Source organism: Ranitomeya imitator, chromosome 3, assembly GCF_032444005.1.
Source record: "Ranitomeya imitator isolate aRanImi1 chromosome 3, aRanImi1.pri, whole genome shotgun sequence".
NCBI lineage: Eukaryota > Metazoa > Chordata > Amphibia > Anura > Dendrobatidae > Ranitomeya > Ranitomeya imitator.
In genome coordinates this window covers 245,606,536-245,624,831 of record NC_091284.1, presented here as the reverse complement: position 1 = coordinate 245,624,831, position 18,296 = coordinate 245,606,536, and the positions used below count along the sequence as shown (strand labels likewise).

Genomic DNA, 18,296 nt, shown 5'->3' with positions numbered 1-18,296 from the left:
TCGCACGACAGTTGCAACGTGTGGCAATACGTCGGTAATGTTAGTCTATGGGGAAAAAACGCATCCTGCAGACAACTTTGCAGGATGTGTTTTTTCTCCTGAACGACGCATTGCAACGTACAGCCAACAACGCTAGTGTGAAAGTAGCCTAAGGCTGCCGTCCACTATCAGTATTTGGTCAGTATTTTACCTCAGTATTTGTAGCTAAAACCAGGAGTGGGTGATAATTGCAGACGGGGTGCATATGTTTCTATTCTACTTTTCCTCTAATTGTTCCACTCCTGGTTTTGGCTTACAAATACTGAGGTAAAGTACTGACCAAATACTGATAGTGTGACGGCAGCCATACTCTGCAGTCACCAACAAAATGGCTGCTCATTTGGTTCCTGAATCTCATCCTCTCTAATCCCTTAGCAAACACCCAGAAGGGGAGGAGAGGAGACATCACACACGTCAGCAGACTCCGCCCATAATTACTGCAGTGCAGTAATGTGAGCTATTTGTACACTAGGTTTTTCTGAAATTTCAGCAGCTGCTCCCCCTAGTGTTGAAAAGTGGAAATTCCAACACTTTTCAAATTATTTTTCATATTTTACTAAATTATAAACAAATGATAATATTTTTTAAGAAAATGTAATCATTAATTCTTTACATTTTTACAATTTCTGAAAAAAATTTTTTTTTGATGGCACCTTCCCTTTAAGGGGCTAAAGGAGCTGGAGCATTTCTTTGCCTTGAGAAATGAGCAAAAATCCCAGTTGCAAGATGTGGAAAGTTCATGGAGACTTATTCAAAGCGATTTGCAGCTGCAATTGCCACAAAAGGAGGCTCTACAAAATACTTTAGGGGGATGAATACTTATGCACACTGAAGTTTTCAGTTAATTTGTCCTATTGTTGCTTCACAATAAAAAGAAAACCAAATGTTCAAAGTTGTAGGCATGTTTTTTACGATGACCAGAAAATTGCCCACACGGAAAATTGCACAAACAGAAAATTGCCAATTGCAGCATCACAAAGTTTCAGATCTATGATATTTGAGGTTCAAGGTGAGGATGTTCTCATGATATGTGAAAAATGCCCACAGAAAGTTTCCCACAGAATTATGAATTATAGGTTAAATGCTCTGCAGGACAGGGCATAGTATATGCATGTATACGTGAGATACTCTGCAGGGCAGAAGAATAGTATATAATTATAGGTGAGATGCTCTGCAGGGCAGAAGAATAATATACAATTATAGGTGAGATGCTCTGCAGGACAGAATAGTATAGAATTATAGGTGAGATGCTCTTCAGACAGAGAATAGTATAGAATTATAGGTTAAATGCTCTGCAGGACGGGGATAGTATGCATGTATGCGTGAGATGCTCTGCGGGGCAGAATAATATATAATTATAGGTGAGATGCTCTGCAGGACAGAATAGTATAGAATTATAGGTGAGATGCTCTGCAGACAGAATAGTATAGAATTATAGGTTAAATGCTCTGCAGGACAGGGGGATAGTATGCATGTATGCGTGAGATGCTCTGCGGGGCAGAATAATATATAATTATAAGTGAGATGCTCTGCAGGGCAGTAGAATAATGTATAATTATAGGTGAGATGCTCTGCAGGGCAGAAGAATAATATGTAATTATAAGTGAGATGCTCTGCAGGACAGAGAATAGTATAGAATTATAGGTTAAATGCTCTGCAGGACAGGGGGATAGTATGCATGTATGTGTGATATGCTCTGCAGGACAGAATAATATAGAATTATAGGTTAAATGCTCTGCAGGACAGGGGGATTGTATGCATGTAGACGTGAGATGCTCTGCAGGGCAGAAGAATAATATATAATTATAGGTGAGATGCTCTGCAGGACAGGGGGATTGTATGCATGTATACGTGAGATGCTCTGCAGGGCAGAATATATAATTATAGGTGAGATGCTCTGCAGGACAGAGAATGGTATAGAATTATAGGTTAAATGCTCTGCAGGACAGGGGGATAGTATGCAGGTATACAAAGAGATGCTCTGCAGGCCCGGAGAATAAGGCTATATTCACACTTAGTGGTTTTTACCGCGGAACCGCCGCGATTTTGATGCTGCGGGTCCGCAGCAGTTTCCATAGCGTTTACAGTAACATGTAAACCCTATGGAAACCGCAAACCGCTGTGCACATGCTGCGGGAAAAATCGCGCGGGAACGCAGCGGTTTACAACCCGCAGCATGTCACTTCTTTGTGCAGAATCGCTGCGATTCTGCACCCATAGGAATACATTGAACCGCTTACTTCCCGCATGGGGCTGTGCCCACGTTGCGGGAAGTAAGCGGATAATGTGCGGGTGGTACCCGGGGTGGAGGAGAGGAGACTCTCCTCCAGGCCCTGGGAACCATATTTGGGGTTAAAAAATAAAAAATCTGGTTATACTCACCCTCTGATGTCCGGAGCTCCTGGGCGCTGCACGCGGCCGTCCGGTCAGAGTTGCTGTGCGACCAGGACCTGCGGTGACGTCGCGGTCACATGACCGTGACGTCACGAAGGGTCCTTCTCCCACAGCATCTTTGGAACCGGAACGCCGGGTGCAGCGCCCAGGAGATCCGGACATCAGAGGGTGAGTATAACCAATTTTTATTATTTTTAACATTACTATTGATGCTGCATATTGCTGCATATGCAGCATCAATAGTATAGGCGGAAACCCGCAGCGGAAAACGCGGAACAAACCGCGATAAATCTGCAGGGAGAACCGCAGTTGTTTTGCCCTGCAGATTTATCAAATCCGCTGCGGGAGAACCCGCAGGGACCCGACGCAAGGTGTGCACATAGCCTAATAGTTATAGGTGAGATGCTCTACAGCGTAGAAGCATGTTGGCGAAAATTGCCCACACAGAAAACTACCCACAAGTTTATTAAGAACAGTTTATTAAGGAGGTCTAATAACAATAACTCCGGTTTATTAAACAATCATTGCACAGCTGCAAATAATTAGCCGCCAGGTGACAGTCCTTTACTTCCATGGGCTCTATTGAAATACAATACAGCACAACCACAGGCAGCAAAGAATATGCAGAATGGATTTCAGCAAAGGGCCCAGTTTACTTCTCCCGGTTCGGTTCACTCATCCCTAGTCCCAGAGTACGGATTCTGTTCTTAGGAGTTGTCATGTGCTAACAATAAATCCACTCTCATTGTGGTGTGTGTGGGCCTTAACCCCTTTACCCCCAAGGGTGGTTTGCACGTTAATGACCGGGCCAATTTTTACAATTCTGACCACTGTCCCTTTATGAGGTTATAACTCTGGAACGCTTCAATGGATCCTGGTGATTCTGACATTGTTTTCTCGTGACATATTGTACTTCATGACAATGGTAAAAATGATTTGATAGTACCTGCGTTTATTTGTGAAAAAAACGGAAATTTGGCGAAAATTATGAAAATTTCGCAATTTTCCAACTTTGAATTTTTATGCAATTAAATCACAGAGATATGTCACACAAAATACTTAATAAGTAACATTTCCCACATGTCTACTTTACATCAGCACAATTTTGGAACCAAAATTTTTTTTTGTTAGGGAGTTATAAGGGTTAAAAGTTGACCAGCAATTTCTCATTTCTACAACACCATTTTATTTTAGGGACCACATCTCATTTGAAGTCATTTTGAGGGGTCTATATGATAGAAAATACCCAAGTGTGACACCATTCTAAAAACTACACCCCTCAAGGTGCTCAAAACCATATTCAAGAAGTTTATTAACCCTTCTGGTGCTTCACAGGAATTTTTTGAATGTTTAAATAAAAATGAACATTTAACTTTTTTTCACAAAAAATTTAATTCAGCTCCAATTTGTTTTATTTTACCAAGGGTAACAGGAGAAAATGGACCCCAAACATTGTTGTACAATTTGTCCTGAGTATGCCAATACCCCACATGTGGGGGTAAACCACTGTTTGGGCGCATGGCAGAGCTCGGAAGCGAAGGAGTGCCATTTGACTTTTCAATGCAAAATTGACTGGAATTGAGATGGGACGCCATGTTTCGTTTGGAGAGCCCCTGATGTGGCTAAACATTGAAACCCCCCACAAGTGACACCATTTTGGAAAGTAGACCCCCTAAGGAACTTATCTAGAGGTGTGGTGAGCACTTTGACCCAACAAGTGCTTCACAGAAGTTTATAATGTAGAACCGTAAAAATAAAAAATCATATTTTTTCACAAAAATTATCTTTTCGCCCCCAATTTTTTATTTTCCCAAGGGTAAGAGAAGAAATTGGACCCCAAAAGTTGTTGTACAATTTGTCCTGAGTACGCTGATAGCCCATATGTGGGGGTAAACCACTGTTTGGGCGGATGGGAGAGCTCGGAAGGGAAGGAGCGCCGTTTGACTTTTCAATGCAAAATTGACAGGAATTGAGATGGGACGTCATGTTGCGTTTGAAGAGCCACTGATGTGCCTAAACATTGAAACCCCCCACAAGTGACACCATTTTGGAAAGTAGACCCCCTAAGGAACTTATCTAGAGGTGTGGTGAGCACTTTGACCCACCAAGTGCTTCACAGAAGTTTATAATGCAGAGCCGTAAAAATAAAACAAAATTTTTTTCCCACAAAAATTATTTTTTTAGCCCCCAGTTTTGTATTTTCCTGAGGGTAACAGGAGAAATTGGACCCCAAAATTTGTTGTCCAATTTGTCCTGAGTGCGCTGATACCCCATATGTGGGGGGGAACCACTGTTTGGGCGCATGGGAGGGCTCGGAAGGGAAGGAGCTCCATTTGGAATGAGGACTTAGATGGAATGGTCTGCAGGTGTCACATTGCATTTGCAGAGCCCCTAATGTACCTAAACAGTAGAAACCTCCCACAAGTGACACCATTTTGGAAACTAGACCCCCTAAGGAACTCATCTAGATGTGTTGTGATAGCTTTGAACCCCCAAGTGTTTCACTACAGTTTGTAACGCAGAGCCGTGAAAATTTAAAAAAAAAATCTTTCCCCCCAAAATTATTTTTTAGCCCCCAGTTTTGTATTTTCCCGAGGGTAAGAGGAGAAATTGGACCCCAAAAGTTGTTGTCCAATTTGTCCTGAGTACGCTGATACCCCGTATGTTGGGGGAAACCAACGTTTGAGCGCATGGCAGAGCTCGGAAGGGAAGGAGCGCCATTTGGAATGCAGACTTAGATGGAATGGTCTGCAGACGTCACATTGCGTTTGCAGAACCCCTAATGTACCTAAACAGTGGAAACCCCCCAATTATAACTGAAACCCTAATCCAAACACATCCCTAACCCTAATCCCAACAGTAACCCTAACCACACCTCTAACCCTGACACACCCCTAACCCTAATCCCAACCCTATTCCCAACCGTAAATGTAATCTAAACCCTAACTGTAACTTTAGCCCTAACCCTAGCCCTAACCCTAATCCTAACCCTAGCCCTAACCCTAGCCCTAACCCTAACCCTAGCCCTAACCCTAGCCCTAACCCTAACTCTAACCCTAGCCCTAATGGGAAAATGGAAATAAATACATTTTTTTAATTTTTCCCTAACTAAGGGGGTGATGAAGGGGGGTTTGATTTACTTTTATAGCGGGTTTTTTAGCGGATTTTTATGATTGGCAGCCGTCACACACTGAAAGACGCTTTTTATTGCAAAAAATATTTTTTGCGTTACCACATTTTGAGAGCTATAATTTTTCTATATTCTGGTCCACAGAGTCATGTGAGGTCTTGTTTTTTGCGGGACGAGTTGATGTTTTTATTGGTAACATTTTCGGGCACGTGACATTTTTTGATCGCTTTTTATTCCGATTTTTGTGAGGCAGAATGACCAAAAACCAGCTATTCATGAATTTCTTTTGGGGGAGGCGTTTATACCGTTCCGCGTTTGGTAAAATTGATGAAGCAGTTTTATTCTTCGGGTCAGTACGATTACAGCGACACCTCATTTATATCATTTTTTTATGTTTTGGCGCTTTTATACGATAAAAACTATTTTATAGAAAAAATAATTATTTTTGCATCGCTTTATTCTCAGGACTATAACTTTTTTATTTTTTTGCTGATGATGCTGTATGGCGGCTCGTTTTTTGCGGGACAAGATGACGTTTTCAGCGGTACCATGGTTAGTTATATCTGTCTTTTTGATCGCGTGTTATTCCACTTTTTGTTCGGCGGTATGATAATAAAGCGTTGTTTTTTGCCTCGTTTTTTTTTATTTTTTTTCTTACGGTGTTTACTGAAGGGGTTAACTAGTGGGCCAGTTTTATAGGTCGGGCCGTTACGGACGCGGCGATACTAAATATGTGTACTTTTATTGTTTTTTTTTTATTATTTAGATAAAGAAATGTATTTATGGGAATAATATTTTTATTTATTTTTTCATTATTTTGGAATATTTTTTTTAATTTTTTTTTACACATTTGAAATTTTTTTTTTTTTACTTTGTCCCAGGGGGGGACATCACAGATCAGTGATCTGACAGTTTGCACAGCACTCTGTCAGATCACTGATCTGACATGCAGCGCTGCAGGCTTCACAGTGCCTGCTCTGAGCAGGCTCTGTGAAGCCACCTCCCTCCCTGCAGGACCCGGATCCGCGGCCATCTTGGATCCGGGGCTGGAGGGAGCAGGGAGGGAGGTGAGACCCTCGCAGCAACGCGATCACATCGCGTTGCTGCGGGGGGCTCAGGGAAGCCCGCAGGGAGCCCCCTCCCTGCGCGGTGCTTCCCTGTACCGCCGGCACATCGCGATCATCTTTGATCGCGGTGTGCTGGGGGTTAATGTGCCGGGGGCGGTCCGTGACCGCTCCTGGCACATAGTGCCGGATGTCAGCTGCGATAAACAGCTGACACCCGGCCGCGATCGGCGGCGCTCCCCCCGTGAGCGCTGCCGATCGCATATGACGTACTATTGCGTCCTTGGGAAGTAAAGCCCACCCCACATGGACGCAATAGTACGTCTAATGGCAGAAAGGGGTTAAACAGACATGCTGTGTTCTGGAAAGATGCGCCGCATGTCCGTTTACGCGGGTCTGCTGCCTGCGTCTTTTAACCCATAGTGGAGACGGGATTTCAGGAAATCCCCTCCGCTATGCTGTAACATCTGGACGCTGCGTGTTTGGCGCTGCGGCTCTATGCAGCATCAAACACGCTGCGTTTCCTGACCATGGAAACACACCCTTACACGTAGTCATAAGTGGACAGGGAATGAAGTGCAGGTGCCAGATTCACTGCCACTGAAATCAATGGGAGAGTGACGCTGCTATGGTTCTGCAGGCTCCTCTGACAGAATTTAATCTTTCTGCGGTGCCTTCTGGGCTTCCTGGACCATCTATCTCTCCCAGCAGCACACTGCTTTTGGTGGGCACCCACTGAGATGATGTATTAGATGTGACCTGCAGTCTCCTGTAACTCCACAGATAACACAGTGATACTTTTGTGAGTACTGATAGCAGTGATGGCTCCTCTGGATCACACTGCTGCTGGTTCTGCATGTGCTGCTGGTTTGGGCGGTTGGGAGTAAGGCAGAATCAGTGAGAGATGAGAGCAGACTAGATCTATCTATTGCTGATGACAGACTGCTACAAACCACAGATCTTCATCATATTTGCAGTTTTGCACTAGGTCAGCTGTAAATCACAAGTTGATCACACACCATGTGAACATCCTCACCTTGCACCTCAAATATCATAGATCTGAAACTTTGTGATGTTGCAATTGTGCAATTTTCCGTGTGAGCAATTTTCCATGTGGGGAATTTTCCATGTGGGCAACTTTCCGCGTGGGCAATTTTCCTGTGGGCATTTTTCCTGAGAGGATTTTTTAGGGAACCTTTTTTTACATGAACTGATGCAAACCCTAAAAAAAGTGAAATTTCAGATTGAGGTAGTAAAAAATGGTAAAATGAAAGGGGGGGATTCTTTTCCAGGCCATTATTTACAGGCATTCTGGAATTTACTGCAACATATACAATTTTTTTAAAATTCTAATATAGAAGGGCAGGTGCAAGCAAGAGTATTTGCAGTCCGAGTGCGATCCAAACAAACAGTAGCTTGCACTCAGACCAATGCTGGCCCACAGGGCCATGCAAGTGTTTTTTCCCCAGTCAGGGTCTGTCCGGTGACATTGCATTATTTCATGAGAAGAGTTTTCCTTGCCTCTACACTGCCCATTACCATCAGAGTAGTACTTTATCAGTGTTCCCGCTTCTCTGCAGCACTTCAGTGTCAGTGACAGTTATACGCTGCTCTGATCAGTTTGAGAACAGTCCGATCCAAGCACAGAGCAGTGTGACAGTCATGGACACGACAGCAGCGTGCTTCTTGTTTCTTCTGCATGTGCATTGTAAGCATGCGTGATGCATAGAGATCAATGAGAAGCCGTGCCAGGTACAATGGCATGTAAAAGTTTTTTGCCCCCTGGTCAAAATTACTGTTTTTGTGAACAGTTAAGCAAGTTGAAAATTAATTGGTCTTTACAAGGAACAAAAGTTGTAGATGACACATTTCCATTGTATTTTATGTCAAAAAATATATTATCTTTTTTTCCATTTTAAAAATTACAAAAAAAGGAAAATTGGTTGATGCAAAAGTTTTGGCACCCTGGGAGATTTGTGTGCTCAGATAATTTTGACCAAGGTTTTAGATCTTACTTATCCTGTTAGTGTTATGGCTTGTTCACTATCATCATTACAATAGGCAAGAGGATACAAATTTCCCAGCTTTATAAAAACCCAGCCTCCTCTAACCATGTGCCAAGTAGCACATGGGTTCTTCTAAGTAGCTGCCTAGCTCTCTGAAAATGGAAATGGTGGAGGCCCACAAAGCAGAAGGAGGCTACAAGATGAAAAAAATATATAAATATATATATTTTTTTGCCTAAAATACAAAGGAAATGTGCCATCTTTAACGTTAGGCCTTTTACCGATCATTTCATCTTCAACTTGCTTAACTGTTCACAATATCAATAATTTTGATCAGGGGTGTCCAAACTTTTACATGCCACTGTATAGTCAAATGTTCTTAGGAAAAAACTGACTAATTGGAGCGTGGACATGACAGGTTACCCTTCTGGATTAATTAAAGCGGTGCAGATTTTCTTGCAGAAAATCAGCGACTGCCTCGTTCATCTGGAGCAACCCCATTTGGATGAATGAAAATGATTTTCAGTCGCAGAAGCAAAATCTGTGCTCCGTTGGATGTGAAACTCCATGGCAGAGAACGCCGCCTACGCACAGGCACCTCTCCTGTCACTGCGATCGGTGGAATATCCTTTTGCATTGCCGTTATTGTCAGTCAGGTGAGGTTCATTTTGTATTATCTGTTAGAATCTGTTCTTGCTTTTAGTAAAACAAAATTCAAGGAGTTAACCGACATATCTGATGCTAGTGTTAAAGCGGATCTGTCCGGATTTCACATTACAACCTGCAAACCTTATTAAGCAGACCTTAGACCTGCTATGTACTTACCGTGTACTTCAACTTAAAACCCATGTCAGAATGTCTGTACCATCCTGAAATTAAACTGAGCATTTTATGCATCCAGCTGAAGAGTGAGAGCTCATGAGTCCAAGGGTATTCAGTCTCAACATTTTTTAGTAATAATAATCTTTATTTTTATATAGCGCTAACCTATTCCACAGCGCTTTACACGCATTATCATCACTGTCCCCGATGGAGCTCACAATCTAAATTCCCTATCAGTATGTCTTTGGAATGTGGGAGGAAACTGGAGTACCCGGAGGAAACCCACGCAAACACGGAGAGAACATACAAACTCTTTGCAGATGTTGTCCTTAGTGGGGCTTGAACCCAGGACTCCAGCGCTGCAAGGCTGCTGTGCTATCCACTGCGCCACTGTGCTGCCCGTACTGCTTGCTGCTTGTACTGATCAGTGTGAGATCTCAGCAGCAGGGAGGAGTAACATTTTCAAAAATCATTATGCTGCCATTCTGATATGAATTTCCAAAGTACATATCGCTACCTAGTTAGGTCTAGCATGTATTATACAGTGTGTGCACTTTGTATTGTGAAATTGGTTGAAACGTCCGTTTTAAAGAGCATCTTGAGCAGACACATGAAATTGTTTCCACCGCTCGTTGAACGTGTCCATATCAATGTTGTTCTTTTATTCCTCATGCCACCTCAAATTTGATTTTTTGAATATAATAATCCAGCTTTTGTCTACCATTTTGACTGTAGAAATCACTGTCTGCACTGGTAAATGCATGTCCCATGATGCCTTGTCCAGTCATGAAAAAGGTAGGAGTGAAAATAACCATCAGAATCTCAAGTTGTAGAATTCATTCCAAATTGTGAGCAGGCGGCTGGAGAACCACAGATGCCGGTTTGAAGCCCACCATACACGGACACTCCTTATTATAAAGCTGTTTTCCCCCCAGCCCACCATGCAGTTCAGTCTGCCAAACTGATCTGTCATTTTCAAAACAGAAGGAAATGCAAAAGCAACTGGTATCTCTACATAACCAAGACTATCCCTCACTCCTCCTGTACCAGTTGTGACTTGTATTGTTTAAGATTATTGTACTTGTTTTTATTATGTATACCCCTCCTCACATGTAAAGCGCCATGGAATAAATGGCGCGATAACAATAAATAATAATAATAATAATAATCCCTGGGACTGTCACCAGCAAAATCTGCCGCATCTCAATATACCTGTGATTGTGGTTAGCCGGTAAGAGGTGGGACCACCATGGATCTGATAGACTATTATTTATATTACAAATCTAAGCCTACTCATAACAAGCAGAGGTGAGTCTAGTCTTTAGATAATTTTACCTTACAATGAGATGTACAGATTCTAAAGATTTGATGCATTTTACTCTATTATCAATTATCAAAAAATCATTCCACCTCCGCCAAATTAAAAGTCTTTAGTTGTAGCATACACAAACCGATGTAAATTGTATAACACTGCAAAGAACACACGGGCATTGAAAATGTAATCGGGTTATGCTTAATGCTGAAATATATCTCAAGTGCATGGTAAGTTGCCTGTGAGTTGATGGTAAGGAAAATGGCTTGATATTTAAACCTTTTTGGAATATATTTATGTGGAATATTTGCCCTTTTGCCAAATACAAGGTATAGAATTGTGTCGGCGTGTTATTTTTACACATGTTCTTGTTCACACAGTAAAGGTTTAATGCAGTTTTTTTTTTTTTTTTTGCGGGCCGCAATGCAGCGACCATTTGTCTAATCTTACGGGCAGGCAGATTGTACATCTCTACAGTAAAGATTAGAGTTCTCTCCAATAATTAAATTGCTGTTAAAACCATAAATAATGCAAACACACAATCGCCACAGATTTGCGTCTGTTTACTCAGCTCCATCGACAAGAATCAGGCTGCATTCTGCCTTTAAAAATGCTGGAAACCTTGAGGAACATTGAGAGACCCACTAGAAGTCTACATATGATAGATTCTGCAAACGTACGCCACGATGCAGATCTGAACATAGGCTTAGGCTTAAGAAATTCAGACTAATGGCAGGTAGTAAAATAAATATTTGTTTCACCTCCGTACTTTTGGCAAAATTAATCCTGTGGTGACATTGGGAGTGCATGAAAGTGACACTTTGAGGTTGGGGTGGAGAGCAAGTTTTCAGCTTCTATTCCTAACAAAGTTTCACCCATTTGATTCCCGTTGATTGAGGGATATCTTCTTGCAGACTGATTCATGGGGGATTGATCATTGACCTCATACCTGTTTCCTGGCATAAAAATTGCAAATTATAAACACTGACCATATATGCAACTTTTTTCCACTGTTAACATCGCTTTTCTGAAAGTTGGTTGATCTTTAGCAGAAGGGGCAAAGCCAAATTTACAACAATTTATGCCACAAGAGTGGTGTATATTATAATGCAAATCTGTGCCAGTCCATGACTGTTAGGCTACGTTCACACTAGCGTTGTGCGCCGCTGTGTCGGCGACGCACAACGCACCGAAAAACGCGTGCAAACGCACGCAAAAACGCTGCGTTTTTCGACGCGTGAGTCGTTTTTTGATGAAAATCGGACGCAAGAAAAATGCAACTTGTTGCGTTTTCTTGGTCCGACGCTAGCGTCAAAAAAGACGCACGTGTCGGAAAACGCAACAAGCAAAAACGCATGCGTCCCCCATGTTAAACATAGGGGCGCATGACGCGTGCGTCGCCGCTGCGTCGCCCGACGCTAGCGCGACTGTTATGAAAGGCAATTCAGTACCACAATGGACATAGCGGTCAGAGCACATACAGTGATCTGACAATAACCCAAAATCATAGAACGAGCTCTGAGACGTGGGAACTCTGCAGACCGCAATCCCTAATCCTCTCCAAACAACACTAGAGGCAGCCGTGGATTGCGTCTAACTCTGCCTAGGCAACTCGGCACAGCCTGAGAAACTAACTAGCCTGAAGATAGAAAATAAGCCTACCTTGCCTCAGAGAAATACCCCAAAGGAAAAGGCAGCCCCCCACATATAATGACTGTGAGTTAAGATGAAAAGACAAACGTAGAGATGAAATAGATTCAGCAAAGTGAGGCCCGACTTTCTTAACAGATCGAGGATAGAAAAGGTAACTTTGCGGTCTACACAAAACCCTAAAGAAAACCACGCAAAGGGGACAAAAAGACCCTCCGTACCGAACTAACGGCACGGAGGTACACCCTTTGCGTCCCAGAGCTTCCAGCAACAAAATAGACAAGCTGGACAGAAAAAATAGCAAACAAATAGCAAAGAAGAACTTAGCTATGCAGAGCAGCAGGCCACAGGAATGATCCAGGGAAAAGCAAGTCCAACACTGGAACATTGACAAGAAGCCAGGATCAAAGCATTAGGTGGAGTTAAGTAGAGAAGCACCTAACGACCTCACCAGATCACCTGAGGGAGGAAACTCAGAAGCCGCAGTACCACTTCCCTCCACCAACAGAAGCTCACAGAGAGAATCAGCCGAAGTACCACTTGTGACCACAGGAGGGAGCTCTGCCACAGAATTCACAACAGTACCCCCCCCTTGAGGAGGGGTCACCGAACCCTCACCAGAGCCCCCAGGCCGACCAGGATGAGCCACATGAAAGGCACGAACAAGATCGGGAGCATGGACATCAGAGGCAAAAACCCAGGAATTATCTTCCTGAGCATAACCCTTCCATTTAACCAGATACTGGAGTTTCCGTCTAGAAACACGAGAATCCAAAATCTTCTCCACAATATACTCCAATTCCCCCTCCACCAAAACCGGGGCAGGAGGATCAACAGATGGAACCATAGGTGCCACGTATCTCCGCAACAATGACCTATGTTATACGTTATGTATGGAAAAAGAATCTGGAAGGGTCAGACGAAAAGACACAGGATTAAGAACCTCAGAAATCCTATACGGACCAATGAAACGAGGTTTAAACTTAGGAGAGGAAACCTTCATAGGAACATGACGAGAAGATAACCAAACCAGATCCCCAAAACGAAGTCGGGAACCCACACGGCATCTGCGATTAGCGAAACGTTGAGCCTTCTCCTGGGACAAGGTCAAATTGTCCACTACATGAGTCCAAATCTGCTGCAACCTGTCCACCACAGTATCCACACCAGGACAGTCCGAAGACTCAACCTGTCCTGAAGAGAAACGAGGATGGAACCCAGAATTGCAGAAAAATGGCGAAACCAAGGTAGCCGAGCTGGCCCGATTATTAAGGGCGAACTCAGCCAAAGGCAAAAAGGACACCCAGTCATCCTGATCGGCAGAAACAAAGCATCTCAGATATGTTTCCAAGGTCTGATTGGTTCGTTCGGTCTGGCCATTAGTCTGAGGATGGAAAGCCGAGGAAAAAGACAAGTCAATGCCCATCCTACCACAAAAGGCTCGCCAAAACCTTGAAACAAACTGGGAACCTCTGTCAGAAACGATATTCTCTGGAATGCCATGTAAACGAACCACATGCTGGAATAACAATGGCACCAAATCAGAGGAGGAAGGCAATTTAGACAAGGGTACCAGATGGACCATCTTAGAAAAGCGATCACAGACCACCCAAATGACTGACATCTTTTGAGAAACGGGAAGATCAGAAATAAAATCCATAGAGATATGTGTCCAAGGCCTCTTCGGGACCGGCAAGGGCAAAAGCAACCCACTGGCACGAGAACAGCAGGGCTTAGCCCGAGCACAAATCCCACAGGACTGCACAAAAGCACGCACATCCCGCGACAGAGACGGCCACCAAAAGGATCTAGCCACTAACTCTCTGGTACCAGAGATTCCAGGATGACCAGCCAACACCGAACAATGAACCTCAGAGATAACTTTATTGGTCCACCTATCAGGGACAAACAGTCTCTCCGCTGGACAATGATCAGGTTTATTAGCCTGAAATTTTTGCAGCACCCGCCGCAAATCAGGGGAGATGGCAGACACAATTACTCCTTCCTTGAGGATACCCGCCGGCTCAGACAAACCTGGAGAGTCGGGCACAAAACTCCTAGACAGAGCATCCGCCTTCACATTTTTAGAGCCCGGAAGGTACGAAATCACAAAGTCAAAACGGGCAAAAAACAGCGACCAACGAGCCTGTCTAGGATTCAACCGCTTAGCAGACTCAAGATAAGTCAAGTTCTTATGATCAGTCAATACCACCACGCGATGCTTAGCTCCTTCAAGCCAATGACGCCACTCCTCGAATGCCCACTTCATGGCCAGCAACTCTCGGTTGCCCACATCATAATTTCGCTCAGCAGGCGAAAACTTCCTGGAAAAAAAAGCGCATGGTTTCATCACTGAGCAATCAGAACCTCTCTGCGACAAAACAGCCCCTGCTCCAATCTCAGAAGCATCAACCTCGACCTGGAACGGAAGAGAAACATCTGGTTGACACAACACAGGGGCAGAAGAAAAATGACGCTTCAACTCCTGAAAAGCTTCCACAGCAGCAGAAGACCAATTGACCAAATCAGCACCCTTCTTGGTCAAATCGGTCAATGGTTTGGCAATACTAGAAAAATTGCAGATGAAGCGACGATAAAAATTAGCAAAGCCCAGGAACTTTTGCAGACTTTTCAGAGATGTCGGCTGAGTCCAATCATGGATGGCTTGGACCTTAACAGGATCCATCTCAATAGTAGAAGGGGAAAAGATGAACCCCAAAAATGAAACCTTCTGCACACCAAAGAGACACTTTGATCCCTTCACAAACAAAGAATTAGCACGCAGGACCTGAAAAACTGTTCTGACCTGCTTCACATGAGACTCCCAATCATCCGAGAAGATCAAAATGTCATCCAAGTACACAATCAGGAATTTATCCAGGTACTCTCGGAAGATGTCATGCATAAAGGACTGAAACACTGATGGAGCATTGGCAAGTCCGAATGGCATCACAAGATACTCAAAATGACCCTCGGGCGTATTAAATGCAGTTTTCCATTCATCTCCTCGCCTGATTCGCACCAGATTATACGCACCATGAAGATCTATCTTGGTGAACCAACTAGCCCCCTTAATCCGAGCAAACAAATCAGATAACAATGGCAAGGGGTACTGAAATTTAACCGTGATCTTATTTAGAAGGCGGTAATCTATACAAGGTCTCAGCGAACCATCCTTCTTGGCTACAAAAAAGAACCCTGCTCCTAATGGTGACGATGACGGGCGAATATGCCCCTTCTCCAGGGATTCCTTCACATAACTGCGCATAGCGGCGTGCTCAGGCACGGATAAATTAAACAGTCGACCTTTTGGGAATTTACTACCAGGAATCAAATTGATAGCACAATCACAATCCCTATGCGGAGGTAGGGCATCGGACTTGGGCTCATCAAATACATCCCGGTAATCAGACAAGAACTCTGGAACCTCAGAAGGGGTGGATGACGAAATTGACAGAAATGGAACATCACCATGTAACCCCTGACAACCCCAGCTGGACACCGACATGGATTTCCAATCTAATACTGGATTATGGGCTTGTAGCCATGGCAACCCCAACACGACCACATCATGCAGATTATGCAACACCAGAAAGCGAATAACCTCCTGATGTGCAGGAGCCATGCACATGGTCAGCTGGGTCCAGTATTGAGGCTTATTCTTGGCCAAAGGCGTGGCATCAATTCCTCTCAATGGAATAGGACACTGTAAGGGCTCTAAGAGAAACCCACAACGCTTAGCATACTCCAAGTCCATCAAATTCAGGGCAGCGCCTGAATCCACAAATGCCATGACAGAATACGATGACAAAGAACAGATCAAGGCAACGGACAGAAGAAATTTTGACTGTACCGTACCAATGGTGGCAGACCTAGCGAACCGCTTAGTGCGCTTAGGACAATCAGAGATAGCATGAGTGGAATCACCACAGTAGAAACACAGCCCATTCAGACGTCTGTGTTCTTGCCGTTCAACTCTGGTCAAAGTCCTATCGCACTGCATAGGTTCAGGTAATACCGCCAAATGGTGCACAGATTTACGCTCACGCAAGCGTCGACCGATCTGAATGGCCAAAGACATAGACTCATTCAAACCAGCAGGCATAGGAAATCCCACCATGACATCCTTAAGGCTTCAGAGAGACCCTTTCTGAACATAGCTGCCAGCGCAGATTCATTCCATTGAGTGAGCACGGACCACTTTCTAAATTTCTGACAATATACCTCTATCTCATCCTGACCCTGACAAAGAGCCAGCAAATTTTTCTCTGCCTGATCCACTGAATTAGGTTCATCGTACAGCAATCCGAGCGCCAGGAAAAACGCATCGATATTACTCAATGCAGGATCTCCTGGCGCAAGAGAAAATGCCCAGTCCTGAGGGTCGCCGCGCAAAAAAGAAATAACAATCAAAACCTGTTGAACTGGATCACCAGAGGAGTGAGGTTTCAAGGCCAGAAATAATTTACAATTATTTTTGAAACTCAGAAACTTAGTTCTATCTCCAAAAAACAAATCAGGAATAGGAATTCTTGGTTCTAACATAGATTTCTGATCAATAGTGTTTTGAATCTTTTGTACTCTTGCCGAGAGCTGATCCACAAATGAAGACAGACTTCTAATGTCCATCGCTACACCTGTGTACTGAACCACCCAAATGTCTAGGGAAAAAAAAAGGCAAAACACAGTGCAAAGAAAAAAAAATGGTCTCAGAACTTCTTTTTTCCCTCTATTGAGAATCATTAGTACTTTTGGCTTCCTGTACTGTTATGAAAGGCAATTCAGTACCACAATGGACATAGCGGTCAGAGCACATACAGTGATCTGACAATAACCCAAAATCATAGAACGAGCTCTGAGACGTGGGAACTCTGCAGACCGCAATCCCTAATCCTCTCCAAACAACACTAGAGGCAGCCGTGGATTGCGCCTAACTCTGCCTAGGCAACTCGGCACAGCCTGAGAAACTAACTAGCCTGAAGATAGAAAATAAGCCTACCTTGCCTCAGAGAAATACCCCAAAGGAAAAGGCAGCCCCCCACATATAATGACTGTGAGTTAAGATGAAAAGACAAACGTAGAGATGAAATAGATTCAGCAAAGTGAGGCCCGACTTTCTTAACAGATCGAGGATAGAAAAGGTAACTTTGCGGTCTACACAAAACCCTAAAGAAAACCACGCAAAGGGGACAAAAAGACCCTCCGTACCGAACTAACGGCACGGAGGTACACCCTTTGCGTCCCAGAGCTTCCAGCAACAAAATAGACAAGCTGGACAGAAAAAATAGCAAACAAATAGCAAAGAAGAACTTAGCTATGCAGAGCAGCAGGCCACAGGAATGATCCAGGGAAAAGCAAGTCCAACACTGGAACATTGACAAGAAGCCAGGATCAAAGCATTAGGTGGAGTTATGTAGAGCAGGGGTCCCCAACTCCAGTCCTCAAGGCCCACCAACAGGTCATGTTTTCAGGATTTCCTTTGCATTGCACAGGTGATGCAATGATTACCTGGGCAAGACTAAGGAAATCCTGAAAACATGACATGTTGGTGGGCCTTGAGGACTGGAGTTGGGGACCCCTGATGTAGAGAAGCACCTAACGACCTCACCAGATCACCTGAGGGAGGAAACTCAGAAGCCGCAGTACCACTTCCCTCCACCAACAGAAGCTCACAGAGAGAATCAGCCGAAGTACCACTTGTGACCACAGGAGGGAGCTCTGCCACAGAATTCACAACACGCGACGCACACTAGCCGAACGCTAGTGTGAACGTAGCCTTATAGATCAGGTTTTTTTACGCACAGCTAGAGATGTGCCTAGTTTATTAGGAGGCATTGGCCTCTTCATAAAATCACGCTGAATAAGGATGTGTCTAATTT

At 43.8% G+C, this 18,296-nt stretch overlaps 1 long non-coding RNA gene across 1 annotated transcript in view; it reads left to right on the top strand.

Moving 5' to 3' along the window:
• Window positions 1-12,989, top strand: part of LOC138669656 (uncharacterized) — an 89,254-nt gene extending 76,265 nt beyond the window's left edge. The window contains exons 5-6 of the long non-coding RNA XR_011319216.1: window positions 9,096-9,289; window positions 10,191-12,989. This is a non-coding gene — a long non-coding RNA (uncharacterized lncRNA). The remainder of the gene's footprint in view (window positions 1-9,095; window positions 9,290-10,190) is intronic.
• Window positions 12,990-18,296: the final 5,307 nt, after the last annotated feature.